The sequence below is a fragment of the Haemorhous mexicanus genome, chromosome 4, assembly GCF_027477595.1.
Source record: "Haemorhous mexicanus isolate bHaeMex1 chromosome 4, bHaeMex1.pri, whole genome shotgun sequence".
NCBI classification, from domain to species: Eukaryota; Metazoa; Chordata; class Aves; order Passeriformes; family Fringillidae; genus Haemorhous; species Haemorhous mexicanus.
The window spans coordinates 20,598,210-20,615,181 of NC_082344.1; positions in this window are offsets into that span (position 1 = coordinate 20,598,210).

Here is a 16,972-nt window from a genome sequence, read left to right on the forward strand (position 1 = left end):
TTATTTGTGAAAGCATTTGTAATTTAGCACATGAGCATACAGGAAGTAAAACTTAGCTATTAGTGTATCAATAATATGTATTTGTTCTGAACTTTCTGGGGTTTGTTGGTTTGGATTTTTAATCTGTTGTGAAAAAAAAACCATTTTTATAGAATATTTATTCCCTTTCAAAGGAAATTTGCAGCTTGTACTACAACCATTTTGTTCTGTCCTAGAACCCTTTCCAGGGCTGAAAACACCAGCTAATGGGGCTAAGTTTCCAGTTAAAGACCAAAGTGTTATCTTCTCTTGTAAAAACCTTGATGAATGTTGTCCTGTTTACCAGTTTAAAAAAACATTGTATCCTTAAGATTTAGAATATTGTCAGGAACATTCCATACAGTTAGACACAAGAAAAAGCCTATGGAAGGTGAGATGAGCCTGACACCTGCCTGTTGAACATCAGCTGATCTTGGACCACATGTCCTTGCCCTTACCTTCTTTTCCAGGTAAGGAAAGATTGGAAGCAGCTTCTACTGCCACTTGGACAGCTCTGGAAAATGTCCTGAGATGATCAGGAGATTGAAAGAATTACTTGCCCAGCTTTTGAAGGGGCTAAAAGACCAGGGGTGATTTGCATTTGGCCGCTGGCAAAGGCATCATAGCAAGATGTGCCTGTAAATAAGGTGTCATTAATTTACCTGTTTCATGCCACTGAGTTATTGAGGCACTGGATGCTGCTAAATCAATAATAATCAATATCAGCAAATGCATGAACAGCACTTTTTCTTTGTTCTTTCAGCTATGTAGCAGATGCTCAGCTAGAATAACTCTGCTCCCTGCCTCCAGGGGCCCCGCAGCAGTCAAGTTGGGACTTCACACCTCTAACTCTTGCACAGCATAAAACCACAGACTCAGGGGACAATCCTTAGACACCCCTCTACAGTTTAAGATGCAGTGCCTGGTTGTTTAAGTGGTGCTCATTTTCAGTTAATTTCATTTCTGGTAGTTTCTGTGGTTTGTCTCTCCTCTATCAAAACAGGGATCGAAACAGGGCACTGAAGGACCCAGCTCAATGTATTCCTTTAGATAGAAAAGTATAACTGGCAAAAAAACCAAACAAGTTTTTCCACCCTCAGGAATTGTAGCAGCAAATGAGAAATTGGATTCTTTGTGTCAGTCTACCATACATTAACAGACTCAGGAAATCTCACAAATAGGAAGTGCTAGAACTATTTTTTTCCTGATACTGCAATTACTGCTTTTACAGATATAATTAATCTTCTCCCTGCCTGCACTCAGTGTATTTGCCACACATCCCCAAAATGCTTGTTACATACCCTCAAAGCAGCACAGTTTGCATTCACACTTAGTATTTATTACGCAGGGTCTGACGAGTTTTCATCCAGCCCTTCTCCACAGCTTTCCATTTCTCACACTTATCTTTGAAACAGCTGGAAGTAATTGCTGGAAAGCCCTGATAATCCTATTCAGATAAGCCACAAGTAACACCACATTTCTAGTCTCCAACAGTGTTCAAGTAAACCAGAACATGAATCAACCAGCCTACATAGATATCAATCTCTATAATACAGCTTTTTAAACTTTATTTGGTAATTCCATCAAATGCAGGTTAATAGGTGTATTTGATGGCATGTAAGTCATTTACAAAAGGGTACAAAGAGCAGCCACACTCCGACAACCAGCAACATTTATTTAGAAGAACACTCCAAGTCTTGAAAACAGGACTTCTTTTTAATGCAACTAAATGAAAACTATTGCCTTTCTTTTCTTCAAGGTTACACCCAAGTTTCATATATGGCATGATCCACAGCTGTGCAAATGCTTAAGCTGCATTCATGTTAACAGATGTTAAATATTTCAGTCTCTGAAACCATGACCACAAAATGGAGAGTTTCAATGGCTACATTTGAATATGCAAATTTGAAATGTCAGTCTTGGTGAGCAGGCAGAATACTTTCGTTTCCTCCAACTTATGGATTCTTTGATTTCAGATCTAAAAGAAACAGATGCCATCATGCCACCTGACCTCCCAAATTCCTGCAATACACAGAGTTTCTCCAGAAGCACAGAATTAGCCCTTGTGCTCACTGCCTGCTTTACTCTCTCCTATTTAGTGTCAAGCAAAGGGCAAACCCAGGCTGGGTACTGTAGAGCATCTGATTCTGCTGTGACCCAGAGAAAATTCACTGACATTTAAAGGTAAGCACGTGCAAAACCTCAGTCAAGTAATGCCCTTTGCTGTGAAAACCTTATGCCATTTTTTTACCTCATCTAATTATGCCCAGGAAAAGAGAGTGGGTACAGTCATGTAAAGCAAAAAAAGGAAGTGCAAATTGCAGCCTCCTATGCACTGCTGAAGCATTTGCAAGTTAAAAATCCTCTGCTTCTTTCCAAGATGGGTCTCTCGACAGAGTAACTTTCTACTTCTTCCTGTTTAATTGTTGTGCTTGGACACAGGTTACAGGTTTGCCTTAGATACTTGTTCACAACAAGAACATAAATGTATGATGCAGACAGATAGAAATATTCACTCAGTTTTCAGTTTTACTTCAGGAGAATAAATGCTGTGAGAAATAGATTGCCAAGTAACAAATGGTGATTGCCAGGCCACAGGCAGGGTAGTACTACCCGGACAACAGCAGATAAATGTCACCATCATATTTTCTGGAAAAATCCCCTTGCCCAGGATTCTTCTCCCGGGAAGCTGAGAAGCCTTAGAGAAAAAGGAAAACAATATTATCTCACTTCTCCTGTGTTTTGCTGTTTTGGAGTGTGATTTGGACATTGTTAACAACAGGTGCATGTATCATTGCTTTCATGTGAATTGCTTTTAATGACCAATCACAGTCCAGCTGCATCAGGGCTCTGGAGAAAGAGTCATGAGTTTTTCATTATTATCTTTTAGCCTTCTGTAAGTACCCTTTCCCTATCTTTAGTATAGCTTTAGTATAGCATTCTTTAATAAAATATTGTAACATAAAATATTAAATTAGCCTTCTAAGAACATGGAGTCAGATTCATTCCTTCCTCCTCTGATGGGGGACCCAGAAAATACCACAGATAATTTTTTAGTGATCAGGCAGAGGGCAAATGCAGCACAAGGCTGTATTTCTCTCCTCCTATTTCCCATAAATATTTCTCTACAATTCAGCTTTCAGTATCTTTCATCAACCCTCCCTTTTTCTTGACATCATCACTTTAACTAGCTACCCTGTTGCTATTTCCTCCTTTTCTGAGAAGGGCAACCATTCCTCCTACACCTGTCGATAATTTGCATAAACAGCAGGTGATCACGTGGTTCTAAGAGCAAGCATCCACCACAGCAGCAAAAAAAAAAAAAAAAAAAAAAAAAAAAAAAAAAAAAAAAAAAATCTAAGAAGTGCCTGTGACATTGAGAGGCAGTGAACAGAGTATTGCTTCTTGGTGGTGGTACAAGGTGTTTCTCAACCAGTAGAGCTTTCTCTCTAACAGATTACTTTTTAACAAAAGAAGAAAATTTCTAAATGCATGCTTCTAGGGTTCCACATACAACAGCTTGATATTGATAGAAAGAATAAAAACCCCTCTGACAGACCTGCAAGATAAAGCACAGCAACCATGTTGTGCTACATTCAGTAGCTGTACTGCACAGGCTCACTGAAGCCTGTCAGCAAATTTGGTCTAAGTGACAAGGTAATTAAAAACTTACTGCTAAAAAGCAATCAAGTTCAGCTCTAGCTTTGCAAAGAATTTTAGCAATTTGTCTAGCTCTCCACAACCTAGCCAGTGCGTGCTAACTACAGGAATAAATGAAAAAGCATGGCCTTGGCTTTGGGCTGGTCAGAATAGGCTCTGGTAGGGTTTACAGCAGGGTCAGTACCCACATTCAGCACTGACTGTTAGGCAAAGAGGGTGAATGAAATTAAGAGCTCCACCCAGTTTTGCTGGTTATGGACTTTCTTTAAAATGGGGAAATTTGACTGTGAAGTAGAAAAAGGTTATTTGAGGAGTAGGGCCAAATTTTCTTCCCTGACCTAATTTAGAAACCACAGTCATGGATCTGGTGTGAGGCAGATCTCTTCTGTTCCAGTACTGCAAACAACTAGTAATGGGCACTAAATTCTTTGGGAGCACTTAGGGTACAGAGCACTACTCCTGAGTAAGTTGCTCTCTACTTACATAATTCTTCAGATAGGTCTGATGCATTTTTATAAACTTTGTACTGATTTAAGAGAAGTCAAAAAGCAACTCAAAAATCTGGCTTAGGTAACTAATCTTACAAATCCAAGTGAACAAACCCAGTCCCACTGCTCACTGACAAATACCAGTTTGCTTTGCAGCACCTGACCACACGTCAAAGAGCCACTTTCCAGCACACAAGTTGAATGCCCATATGTCCATTTGACAGCTGAGTTATCTGAGGCATCAAACAGGCTAAAAATACTTAAGATCCCAGAAGGAAGCAGAGTCAGGCTAGAGCATCATTTTATATGAAAACAGCAGTCATCCTTCCAGCACAGTGTCAGTGCTCACTAACTTGGAACAATTGGTCTGTCTGCTGCCCAGGTATTGATGTAACATTTTCTCTAAAACGTTTCACATCAGCCCAGACCATCCCCATGCTGTGTTTCACTTTACACTAGGTAAGTTTACAGGATTCTTTACACAGAGATTCTGGTCTCAGAATCAGTTTTTCAGCCCTTTGATTTAATGGATTTCATCAAATCTGGTAGATTTGATGTCCACATTGGCATGTTAGCAGATGATTTTTACATTCAGCATTTCTCAGCTCCTATCTTTACTAATCCAAACTAACCATTTCCATTTTAAGGGCTGAGTTGTTACTGTAACATTGCAATCCTACTGACAGCATCTCTCAATGTGCTGTCAGAATTCATAGCCAGCATGCAGGAGAATGTCAAACCCAATTGTCCATCACTGACCACAAGCACTCCATCCACTGATAAGAAATGCTTGCCCAGCTCAAAACCCATCCTGCTCTGCAGAAATGTCTGGCATTTGATTTGAACACAAAATTCAAGCATGATACAAAAACCAGAGGGTAAAACCTCTGGAGTCTGGCTGGAGTATCATATATCTAGGAAGATTAGACAGCAGTGTTGCTACCAGTAACGTGAGACTTCATTTCCCATGGTGTGCTGCACATGTTTCACTGAAACACCAGAGCCTGTGGCTTATCTTTCCAGACTCTCTCTCCACAAGAAAAACCAGTCAATTAGCTAAAAGTCCTGCATAGACAAGTTCAATTACATCTATTTCGCCAGACCCCTGTGGGGATAAACTATATGCAGGACCAACAGGGTTGATAATTAACAACAAAATTGTAAAGCAGAAGTTAAGTTACTGTAATCCATGAAAGAGTTAAGCTTGGAGGCAAAAGATGAAAGAAAGCCTACCAAAAAAACCTATGGTAGCTTGTTCAAAATGAATTACTCAGTCTAATGTTTGCCCTTTAAGTCATTCCAAGCTTACTACAATATATCTGCTAGTGTTTTGGCCTCTAGATAACCTGCCTAGTAAATCAAAGCAAAACAGTGCATAATTAAAACCTAGTCTGGTTCAGATTATAGAATATACAATTTATTTTTACAAGTAAGAAGACAAACCCCATAATTCACTTGACATTTCACCACTCTCTTGAAATATAGTCTTTCCACTGGTGAAAATAAACTGCCTAGCAGCTGTGTTATATATTTTACCTAAATGTATATTTAGATCCATGATGTGTACAGTCTAACAGATTTGTAGCAGTTTTAAGGAGCAGAGACAGTCCCTACTCAGCTTTCACACAGGCAAGTTGGGAAAACATGGTAATAAATGGCATTTGGGTAAACAGAAGAACAGTAGAAACCAGCAGAACACTTCATTAGTGCCATTTCATTGAGAAATAGCCTTTACCTTGTTTGGATTCCTTCATTCCAACCTGTGTTTGCAGGATCCCTGTGCTCAGAACCAGTGAAGTACTAACAGCCCAAATTTCACAGTTAGAATCCCAGTGATGGCCCCAACACCACTGAGCTCTCTGAACACAGTGGTTTGTACTGGGTGGCATATCCAGGCAAAGCTGCTGATGTGTGTCTCAAGAATGCGCCCTGCCAACACAAATTCTCCCCTCAAACTCACAGAATTTCAGATAAATCCCTAATACCTGGCTCATTTCCTACTCTCCTCAGTTCATTTCCCTGCTCCAGCCATCCCATTTTCACAGCATAGATGTTGAAAGCTCACTGAATTTTTCTGTACATCCTTAGCTGGAATGCCAATTCCATACATTTCCAATAGCTACATGATTAAGCCTGTACACTTGATGGAAGATGCAAGAGAAAAGGGAATAGTCTCTGCACATTCTTGTCCCCTTCTTTGTGGCTCCCACTCCATCACAGACAGAACAACTGCATCCTACTTTCCTCAGTCATAAGCAATGCTAATTGTGGCACATTTTGAAGAAGTAACAAGTTTCTCCAGCTACAAGCTTTGGGATAGTTTCTGCAAGGAAAACAAAACCTTAATCCCAAGATAAGCAATCACCATCTTCTTTACAGCAGCCCTCAGCCCTGTTTGTTTCTCGCAACTCCATGACTGCAGCAAAGGCTGTATTACACCAGATGGAGAAGATGATTTCCTCTTGTTACTGTGTGACAATCTTCATGTTAATGCTGCGCCGCAATCCCAAGGGAACTCAGTTCACAGCCAGGCACCAGAGTCTGCTGTATGTCTTCCACCTTGCCTTTGACAAGGAGCTGCTGGGAAGGTTTCAGCTGAAAACAAGCACTTGCTTCAGGCTAAGTTTTGTACATTTTCTGTATTGCTACCTCAAAGATCTCCTTGCAAACCAGGACTTCCCAGGAACTCTGACACTGTCAGTGCTGCTGACAAATTATATCACCTAAAATGGAAGGGGGAAAGGATATATAAATAATAAGGAAAGACCAATAGTCTTAGCAAAACTAACTTGCATTAAATCACAATCTTGGGAATTGCTGAGTACCACTGGCTCTGCTTTCTCAGTAAAGTGTTTACTGCAGACAGGGGCCAAGGGCAACCCCAGAAAATCATACCCAGAAATATATACAAGAAGAAATAACTTTTTTTTGTCCCATTAGCCCTGTCCTGACATGTATAAACTATCATTTCTACCCTTCTATACTGTCACATGTTAGTTACACTAGATCTGTTGCCATCAACACCACATTTTCCATTCATGTGAGCAATCAATGGCTCAATTCAATCTCCAAACATGAGGTTATCCCATTGGCATGGTCTGAATCACTGTCAGAGGAAGGGTTAACCCTTGGGGTCACGTGGCTGTCATGGTATGAGGGACAGTGCTCTGAAAATCATTTCTCCCGTCCAAAGACTGCTGCCTAAAGGTGGTGTAAGCACAAAACATCCCAGGCAGGATGGCTCCCTCCATAGGCAAGCAGGATAACCATCAGTCTCCTGGGCAAAAGGTGTCCCACACATCCCAAAAGGTGAACACTTCTCTGGGGTTTCTCAGCTTTAGGAGACTGGATGATTAATTATCCACACAGTGCCATGGGCAAGGCTGTATGAGGGGCATCCTTGCTCCCTGACCACCCTGCAGGCCATGCTAAGGTGGTTTGGGACAACTTGCATTTGGCTGTCCTCTCTGCTTCTCAGAAACCCTGATTCAGGTGGGCTCCTGTTAGCTGGTTTGTAAGTTGAAGGGACAGGGCACTGGTCCATGTCCTCCCTTATCTGAACCCCTGACATTAAGGCACTGTTGGATCAGGTTGCATTTTCCCTTTGAGAAATACCGTGGGACTCATTTGCTAGGACTGGCAAAGGCTTTGTATGGCTTCCCATCACAGCTTCAGGCTACTGCTCCCAAGAATCATCTCCAAACTCAGTGAGCCTGAAAAATCCAGCCCCCCAAGGGATCCTAAACTTTTACATCATCTTGACTGCATTTTGCAATTTTTCCTGTCCTTTGCAATTTCTCCAGATCTTAGTAATACACTGCTACTTATTCTTTCCTAAAGGGAAATCAGTGGAACAGCAAAGACTAATTCCCACCTCCAGGTATTGGAACAAAACCACTCAGGTTGAGCCTTCCTCTAAGGGGGTAGCAGAAGGTACCACCCTGGACATAATTCAACAGTTTGCCCTCCAATGGTGGGGAAATCCCTGCAGGGCATTTTTAATCTAACAAAAATCCCTGGCTAACATGTTATGTGTTTCTCAGCTTGAGGAGACTGGAGGATTAGTTATGGACAGAGAGCAACAGGCTCTTCTCTGTGAGAAGCATCCTTGCTCCCTGACCACATTGCAGGCCACACTAAGCTCATTTGGGACACCTCATGTGTGGCTTTCCTCTCTGGTGCTTGGGAACCCTAATTCAGGTGAGGTAGCTTTTATTTGGAGACAAATCACCATCAAGACCTTTGATAGAGGAGAAATCAGATTTTCAAGGAAAATTCTTCATTACTATGTTCAAGAAAGGATCTTGTAGTGTCAGCTCAACAGCCCCATGGCTTTTACTGGCAGTCCCTAATGCTTTAGGCAGGAGGCTCTGGTGTTCAGTGAAATGATGCTTTCTCTGTGTTAATACTGGAAATAAACTGTGACACCACTTTGAATCACTGGGTGTCCTTAGGAGCTTAAAATGGTTCAGCACAGATCAGGAGACCACAAAGGAGACCAGCTGCAGAGCACATCAAGAACATCCATGTGCCAAAGCAGCAAGTGTCTGAGAATGTTCAGTGAAATGTTCTGCTGCTAGTACTCGGGTTTCATGGCAGCAAATTGGTTGCTCAGTATTGTAGAACACAAAGAACAAGTTCAAGAGGAGGGATGTCCAGGAGAAGATTCCTTCATCTTCCCCCAGATTTATGTGCTGAGCATGATGCCATATGGTCTGGAATATCCCTTGGGTCAGCTGGGGTCAGTTTTCCTGGCTGCATGTCCCCTCCCAAGTCCTTGTGCATCCCCAGCATCCTCCCTGGCAGGGCTGTACAAGAAGTACTTGATGTTGTACAAGCCCTGCTCAGCAGTAACCAAAACATCCCTGTGTTATCAACAGTGTCTTCAGCACAAACCCAAAACACAGCCCCATGCCTGCTACTGTGGAGAAAATTAACTCTATCCCAGCCAAAACCAGCACACATGGAGACAGCAGCTTGTACACTTCAGAGAAAATAAAGCCACTAATTAGCCACGCACAAAAGCTAATTAGGACATAGGACAGTTAAGAGAGATGAAAGCAAAGCTGAATTGAGGTGAGCCAGAAGCCTAAGACAGGTTAGGTGCAAAGCCCAGAATCCAGCACAGCCTGTTTTACCCAGCTTGCCCTCAGTGCATAGCTGGGGCATGTCTGTGGCACAGACCCTGTGGGGAAACATCAGCCTGAAACTGAAATCTGCTTTTTGCCACCTGACTGTCACAAGGCAAAACCCAAAGCAGCAGGGACTGGCACAACTTCCTCTCTTGTCCTCCACTCCCAGGTGCCACAGGAGCCACTGTCTGATGGACTGAGTAAGGTGCCAGGGCAGCTTGCTGGGTCCTTGCAGTGGAAACTTCCACTGTGGGGCTCAGCTGCTCATTAGGGGAAACCACCCATCCATTTCACCCTCCCAGGTGTGGAGGTGCAGCAGCCCTCCAGGCCAGCATGCACAGCAGCCACTTCCAGGAAGCAAAAAACCAACTGTGTGGAAAACATGAATAAAACATATCCCATGCAAGGCAATAAAGAAAAGCCCTTATCACAAGCTGAAACAATAACACACCATTGATTCCTCAAGACATGCCCCAAAACAAATAAAATGTTTAAAGGGTAACTTTTTAATGAGATATAGCTCAGAAAATATTACAGGTACTAAAATTAGTGCCATTTTCACAGTGCCCATTTGTACTTTCAGGTATCCTGACAGGATATTTTCACTTGGGTTTCCTAACTCCCTTCTGCTGCACATGCATTAGCCTTGTGAGCCAATTTCATTCAGAGATTTCTCACCTGCTCAGGCCCATGGCTGCATCTTTCTGTGCAATTCCTGTCAAAATGTGCCCCCTTTCCATGCAACACCAGCTCCCAGAAGTACAGTTCTGCTAACTCAAGCCGGGGTCTCCTCCTCAGGGACTCCCCACTAGAAACAATCATTGGTAATCTTGCACATCTGTAGCACTTTGGGACGCCTTTACAGCTGTTCCACTGGAAAGTGGGGCACACTGGGCTGCCAGGGTTGTAACTCTAATCCATCCAGGGCCATGTCCCAGCCACATGAAAGACGCAGGACAGGTTTGTAACTGCACCTAGTGCACAAAACAGCTGCTGAACACACCAAATCAACAACCTAGTTACACTTGCTGTGAGGTTGAAGCAGTGTTTCATTCCTGAAGCCCTTAAAATGTGAGGTAACAGATTCCCTTCCCTGAACTATCTAACTTGTAGAAATCCTAAGCTGGCTCTGTGGTACTCTTGGGAAAATCAATCCAGCTAAGTGCAAAGGGCTTCCCACCAAGATGGAACATATTTCCTTTTGTGAGAATGCAGTGATTTGTTCTAGGCCCAGCAGCTTAGGAATTGATTGCCAGGTATGGGTGAGAAAGAAAAGCCAACCATTTGCACAGATTCTCTCCTATTTCAGAACAAGTTAATGCCACAATCAATGCTGATGGCAGCCAGAAACAATTGCAGAATGTCAACAATAGAAGAAAATGCCTGACAGCTCTACAAGTGTAGGAAACAACAAGCTTGAAGGAGCACGTGGAACATCTTGAACCATCTTCTCGTAACTTCCAGAATTGTTTTAGGCCCTCAGGAGCAGGTAGCAGCTGGCTGGTATCACTCTCTGAGACACTGGAGCAAAAAGAAGTCATCAGTAACAAGCCCGTTGCTTGGCTCCCAGCGCCCACAACATGCATAAACACACCTAAACATCCCCAATGCCTGCTGTCAGCACAGGTGGGCTTGGAAGAAACCCTTTAAAACAAGGGGGTTTTCTGCCCTACCTCCTCTTCCTACCAGCTGCAGCTTCCAGTAGGATTCCTCTGCACAGGCTGGTGCATGCAACAGCTTGGCAATGAGATTAATGGTCACAAGGCCCCAAAACTGAGATCAGGGTAAAACCAGATCCATCCTTGGGCAGAGAGAAGAGGAACAACTGGCTGTGAAATTGAATGCCTGCACAACAGGACATGTAATTGAATTGTCAGTCATCTTTTTTCAATTAAAAATTATGCAAGAGTCCAGCATGTGATGAAGTACTACAACTGATAATCCAATCTGTGTCCTTTAGAGGTCTTTTACCCATCTGTCTCCCAAAGGCTGTCCACATTGATGCCAGGAGGCAGTGTGCTGCTGGGATTTCATGACCAGCATCAGTTCATAAATCATGCTCAGAAAGAGCCAAATGGACAGGCTCTAGCTGACAGCAGAAGGCATTTCTGAACAGCCCCCCCACTCTGCTCGCAGCAGCCCACCCACCTGCAAGGCAGGGCAGACAGATTTGAAGATCACCCACCTGCCCTTTGATGCTCCCCAAGGATCCAGCTGGCTCACTCACCAGCCCTAATGTCAATGTCTCTCACTAGAGGGCAAGACACAACTGTTACCAGCTTTTCACTCGTGTTTGATAACTCCCTGGAAAATGTTTTCCTGACTTGACTAAGGCACGCCACAGCAACAACAGAGTGCCTCACATGTGGCAATATAACCTCTAGCATCTCACTTTTTGATCAAGGAACTTAAATATGTATTTCATTAGTTAAAGTCTAGCTGTCAGATGAAATGTGATTACCTTATTGGAAAATAGATGTAACCTTCCACTCAGACCCAGAAGTTAGTGCAGTTATTATTTGAGGCATTTGATTGCTTTGTTGTCTGGCCATAAATTTCTGATGCAGTTCTGCCTCAAATACAAGCATCACAGAATAAAACCAATTAAAGGCTACAGCATGGCTGCTGTGCAGAATTGGGTAAGGTACAAGTCTTTTCACCTTCAAATCACTTCTCAGATTGAAAAAGCTTAAGGCTGGAACAGACCATTAGGTCATGGTGTCTGACCTCCTGCAGGTCAGCTCCTTAAATTGCAGTTGCCTTTGGACTAAACTCAGCCAGTTTTAACTGACTAAGCCACTTTCCAGCCAGGCAGCCATTCTGGATTTCAAGACAGCAAAACAGTGGAAACCTACTCTTGCCTTTTGACAGTTATTTCATTTGACAGAGCTTCATTCCTGCTCTGAGGAGCTGCTGCTTTGTTTTCTCATTTTCACTTTTTACCCATTTGTTACTGTATCTCTTACCCTAGTTCTGTGAATATGCTTTGCATGGAAGAAAATGGATAGCCAGCCACTCCAGGGACTTCTGAGAGAACTCAACAGCCTAAATTCCTCAGGTCCTCCCTAAAAAATTTCACCTTTTTTAAAATCAGTCTGACCACACTTTACTGTATTGTCCATATGCTTTGATAGAGCTTTAAAAACACACACAAATATTTCAGGCTTATTTCTCTTAATGGCTTAATCCAGTACCAATATGCAACACAAAAAGCAATGAAAACTGACACGCCTGTGTCTAATTTGCATGCAGCCATTTCTATTTTGCATTAATGACTCCCCTCCTCCCTGACTGCCTTCACTGTAACACAGCACCCACAAACATCATTCTATCAGCTATTTACTTGCAGAATGCCAACAGAAATGCTGAGTTGAGGCTGCCTCTAACAAAAACTCCCAGCTGATAAGGATTCCTTAATCAACAGCCGGAATGACATCAGTTTGTTAACTCTTATCCTATCAGCTCTGAACAGCTAATTCTTGCAAATCACAAGCACCTGTGAAGGTGGGTACCTCTTGTCCCCTGCACAATTACTCTTCTCAACCCTACTTAGCTTGTTTGGCAGCATCTGTTCCCCTTTAAGCCACACTGACCTACACTAATACATTCCCATCCTGTAGTTCTTTATTAAGTGAATCATATTTCTGTTTTGACAAATTTTCCCTGGGAATACTGACAGAATATCCAGCCTATGGATGAGCCCTAAAATAATGTGAACTCCTAGTCCAGTGATCAACTCCCATCTGTTTATCTCTTCACATCTGCCACAAAAAGGAGAAGCAGCACTTACAATACAAAGGCACATTCCAGCTAAAAACCACACATAAAAATTTAATGTAAATCTGGAGTAGATATTTTTTCACTGTGGAAGTTGCAGCAACTTTTGAAAGCGACAACAAAAAATCCTTTTAATTCTGTCTTGGGTCTTCAGTTCCCCCTTCAGTTCAAATACACCTTCTTAAGTCATGCATACTGTACTAGCCCCACTGGCTGGGTGTGCATCCTGAATTCCCCAAGAGCCTTCAGGGAATTCATGATCCTGCCCTCTCTGCTAATTCTCCCCTGGCTGGTGATCTTTATTCAGCATGGAAGGAAAAGGCATCTGATCAGAGAAGCTGCCCTCAGGTTAGGGGAGCAGGTATTGAGCTCCATTAGCAAAACCTCACAGATCAAAGCTATTGATGAGCTGCTGGTAAAGGAGGCTTACAAAGGCAGATCTGGATATCCAGCCCTTCGAAAAGATGACAATAATGGAAATATCACAGGCTGGGAGCACAGTCAAGTAATAAGACATCTTACAAAGACTATGAGAATTTGAAAGATTCTCTGACTACTCTTCTCTGGCTTTATCCATTACTGAAAAGTAGAAATAGATCATGACAATTATCTATTTTCAGATAATAAGCATGCTAATTCAAAGAGCACAAACCTAGTCATAACGCTGTCTATAATGCCACAAGCTATGCAGAGTCACAACAAAATGCCACATCCAACACAAATGTACAAGGCAAGGCAGTAGAAACTGGAGAAAGTGACTATTCCTCACTCCTCAGAACAGAATATTATAGCTGGTCATGGACTTTGACCATGCAAAATAGTTACAAAATAGTTCACATACCTTACTATTTTCCTCTAATTTTATAGTCAGTGCAGTACCTTAGGACTCTTCACACCTAGTAGAGACCATGCAGCAAGACAAGACCATGCTGGGGAAAGGAGCTTCTGTCCTTCCTGGTTCTTAAAAACCCTCCAAAAGAGTCAGTGCCAATTGTTACATAAGGCTTTAATGGTGATCAGGTGTGCAGTGATAGTGCCTGTTTTGAAAGCAAAGTCACAGCAGCTGGGAAGTGTTTTGTACCCAGAAACAAAGCATCACATAGGCAATAGTGGAAGTGGTTTATACCCTGAAATATGGAAGTTACAACGGTGATTGCAGCATTTGAAAGCCAACAAAAATATAATTGTGCTGGGACTCACCCAAAGCTGTGAGGTAACTGATAACTTGTGTTTTCCTCAATCCCTGCCCCAAACAATCCACACATGCTATGCTGTGAAAATATACCAATTGCAATTGGTAACTGATCTAGTTCCAGCTCTCCTGCCATGGGCAGGAACACCTGCCCCTAGAACAGGCTGCTCAAATCTTCTTCTAAGCTGGCCTTGAACACTTCTAGGGATGGGATATCCACAGCCTCTCTGGGCAACCTGTGCCAGTGCCTCACCACCCTCACAGTAAGGAATTTCTTCCTAATATCCAATCTAAGCCTGCTCTCTTTCAATGTAAAACCATTAGCCCTGGGGTACCCCAGGACTGGACACAGCATTCTAAGTGGGGTCCCAGAGGAGAGGAGCAGAGGGACAGAATCCCCTCCCTCTCCCTGCTGGCCACATGCTCTGGATGCAGCCCAGGACACATTTGGCTTTCTGGGCTGTGGGCACACGTTGCCAGCTCATGTTGAGATGTTTATCCATGAATACCCCCAAGTCCTTGTCCTCAGGGCTGCTCTCAGTGCATTCTCTGCCCAGCCTGTGTTTGTGCTGGGGATTGCCTCGGCCCACCTGCAGCATCTTGCCCAGGCCTTGTTGAACTTGAGGTGCATGGCTCACACAGCCCCACCTCTGAAGCCTCTCAAGGTGCCTCTGGGTGGCATCCCTTCCCAAAAAAGTCATAATTTCCAGTTCACACTGTTGCAACAAAATGAATGCTGTGTACTCACTATGAACCTAGGCTGACCCCCTGCTTTTCAGTCTGATGTTCTTAGTCTGGTAAACTCCTTTACTTTGCTTTTGGATTATCTTTTGCAATGAATAACAAAGTTAGAACAGTGACTACCCCAAAGAATAAAAACATTTTATAGAGAAGTCATTTATCATCTGTAAAGTGAAGTCCCTAAGCCTTAAACAAAAAAAAAGGAAATGGATTTGCATGGGTGTTGTCTCCCTAACAGATCACTTACATTGTTTTCAGGTTTCTTCATAGAAAGAAAACTAAACATTTCTAGATAAATGTAGCTCATTGTACTAAGATTTTTTTTTTAATTGGTATAATACCAAGACCTCATTAATCCCAAATTCAGTCCCACATAATACTTAAAAACATATTATATATTGTTTTGATCATCCTGCGAGCGCCTGGGTTAATTTTTACTCCCTTACTCTGAGCAAAGTTCTCTTTTTGTCATTTTTTGTTTGGGTGAAGGGAAAACCTGGTACCAGGGGACAGTTGAAGTCAAGAAGCACAACCTCAGCCCTGCATGTGGAAACAAGCTTTGTAACCTGCTCTGAGTGCAGCTAAAGGCTCGCAAATCTACAGTGCCCAAAGGCCAATTCATTTGTTCTCCTGTGCTCGCTACGGATGAGCAGAGTTTAATGACAGAATAAACCCGGGAATACTCGTGCCGCTGTTCCAAGCGCCGGGGGTGGGTTCTGTGCGCTTGGCTCTCCACCTAGCGGGGAGCGGCCGCCCTCGGATCCCGGCTGGAGCAGGGAGGACCCCGGGCCCGCGGTGGGGAATGGGCTCGGGGGTTGGCACTGCTCTGTACTCTCGTTTGGTAAGGAAATACCCGTGAACATCCCTGTGTGACCGGCCGGGAGCCGCTCTGGCAGCCGCACTGCCCCCGCCCGGGCTGCCACCGCCGGGACCGGAGCCCTTGCACAGCCCCAGTGAGCCGGGGGTGCCGGCTCGGCTCCCCGCACTCACACAGCCTTCCCCCAGTGCTGGACCCCGGCTTTCCCATAGCCGAGCCCCACTCTCCCGGATCCTTAAAGAAGATCCGATCTATATATTTATATATATATGCTATATATACTGTGAAAGTATAATCACTGTATTATACTTTATTATACTTTATAATATATAGTATTATATAGTATATATCTCAAAATATTGTAATATACCTTATAATATTATAATATTATAATATATTGTATTATTATAATATTAATTATCATTTTTATATTATAATATTATAATATATATAGTATTATACAGTACTATACCTTATTTATTAGTTCAGTGTTGGTGCAGCAACACCATAACAGCTGGAGTTGTGCTTCCAACAAGTAAACTTGTACAGAGGATTGTACTTTCACAGTATATATATATATATATATATATATATATATATATACACACAAATGTACATACTTTCACAGACATTGACACTTTCACAGTCACTTAGACTTTGACAGTCTGTCAGTCTGTGTGCCCTTTCCAGTGGTGACATTTAGTCTGGGGTCTTTTTGCTGTTCATCAGCTCCTGCTGAGTCTCAGGGTGACCAGTCACTCCTTGGCACGGTCACAGCCCCTTGCTGGGGGCCCCTGATATTCCCCCCAGCCAGGGCACAGCCTGTAGCCACCAGCCCTACATGTATTCCTCATCAACCCTCTGTTTTAATTGAGCATACCTGCTGATTTACTTTAAGGAAAAAGAAATAAAAAGAAAACTTTCAAGGAATTGAATCACTGCCCTTACAAGTAATAAACGTAACAGAATTAAGGCCAAGAATTAAGAAGATTCTCAAAAGTCACTTGTTGATCAACTGGTAGATCATTTAACTACTCATCTAATGTGAGGATGGTGGATCCAGTTTCCGTTACCAAAAACTGTTAACTGCAGAAAAAGAAAAAAGTAAAACAGTGTATAGCCCCTCCCATCTACATTTGGATTTTTG